This window comes from Camelina sativa, chromosome 10 (assembly GCF_030686135.1).
Source record: "Camelina sativa cultivar CO46 ecotype springtype chromosome 10, ASM3068613v1".
Lineage (NCBI taxonomy): Eukaryota > Viridiplantae > Streptophyta > Magnoliopsida > Brassicales > Brassicaceae > Camelina > Camelina sativa.
Window position 1 is genome coordinate 15,876,406 of NC_141889.1, and position 1,571 is coordinate 15,877,976.

The window sequence follows — 1,571 nt, forward strand, 5'->3', positions numbered from 1 at the left end:
CCCCCCTTGGAAACGGTTTTGAGTGGGCACAAACTGTTTGCCTTGGAAGTTGTTTGAGAAGGTTTTCTGATAACCCATCTGATTCTGAGCTCCTTGCTGCGGATACACCTGATCCTGAGGATTCTCCACGTTGGTGCTTCTATAGGACAAATTCGGATGGCTTCTGTAGTTTGGGTTAAAACCCCTGTTCTGCACAAAACCTTGCCCACTCACATAATTAACCTCCATCCTCTCCATCACAAATCTCCTGAGCTAGCGGCATGTCTCCGGTCTCATCGACAAAATGGACAGTTTTCTGGCTCCCCTTCAGAAGAAGGTTCACCTTGGCTGTCAACTCGTCAATCTTTTGCGTATCGACACTGTTGACCTTCACGGACCTGTCATACTCAGGAGCCTTGTTGCTGGAGCTTGCAGCTAGGTTCTCAATCAACTGATATGCTCCTTCCTTAGACTTTGTCATAAAATCCCCATTGCTGGCCGAGTTGAGAGCGTTTCTGTAGTCCCAGTTAACTCCATCATAGAAAATGCCCAGACTCTGTTCATCACTGAATCCATGGTGCGGATACTCTCTACGGTACTCTTTGTACCTCTCCCAAGCCTCGCAGAAGGCTTCTCCAGTGTGTTGTTGGAACGATGAAATCTTGTTCCTCAGGGCAGCGGTCTTAGCCTTGGTGTAGAAATGGTCCAGAAACGCCGATCTACACTGTTCCCATGATGTCAGAGACCCATGTGGCAATGACTTCAGCCATCGTGAAGCTCTATCCGCAAGAGAGAAAGGAAAGAGCTTGCACTTCAGAAAGTCTGGCGGTATCCCATTTGAACCAGTGGTGCTACATATCTCCTCAAAATTCTCGATGTGGTCCATCGGAATCTCAGCTGGGAGACCGTGAAATAGGTGCTGCTTCACTAGAGAGATCATTTGTGGCTTGATCTCAAAATCTTGTCTCTGGATGGTGGGAGGAACAATCGCCGCTCGGTTGGTGTAGAACACATGCGGGTTGTCCTTGTCCCCAATGGACGGTTGTGGCGGCGCGGCTCTTTCGTGTTGAGCACAGAGCAACTGCCCCAACTGTTGTCGAAGTTGCTACAACTCGGCAGCCATATCCTCATTGTTTCTGTTGTCACCCATGTTGACGGATTGAAACTTTCTGTTCTTGCGGTTTGTTCTTTCTGCCAAAGAGAGCTCTGCGGCTGACAAAGCAACTAGTTCTTCGGTGTTGTTTCTTCTTGTAGATCTTCTTGACATGCACCTGAAACACACGCAAAGAAGAAGCAGAAAGACAAATCAGTAAGGTCTTAGTCTAGTAATTTCGCCGAAAACCAAAGGTAAAAATTTGGTCCCCAGCAACGGCGCCAAAAACTTGATACACAGAGTTTTAAACCCTATTTTCCTACTGCAAGTGCACAGCAAAGAAGTAGTACTTAGGGGTCGAATCCCACGAAGACCAAGTTTTACTCTATGGTTCTATTGGTTCAATTTCAAGCTAAGACAATTCAAAGTTGGGTTTGTTTGGTAACAGTAACGCGATTAAAACGGTATAAAAAGGCAATAAGCAAAACACTAGATCAGG

At 46.6% G+C, this 1,571-nt stretch overlaps 1 non-coding gene across 1 annotated transcript; it reads left to right on the forward strand.

Annotated features, from left to right (window-relative positions):
• The first annotated feature begins 548 nt into the window (after positions 1–548).
• LOC147936207 (small nucleolar RNA R71) lies at positions 549–655 on the forward strand. Its single transcript, XR_015569787.1, has one exon. It is a non-coding gene; the product is annotated as a small nucleolar RNA R71 (small nucleolar RNA).
• The last annotated feature ends 916 nt before the right edge of the window (positions 656–1,571 follow it).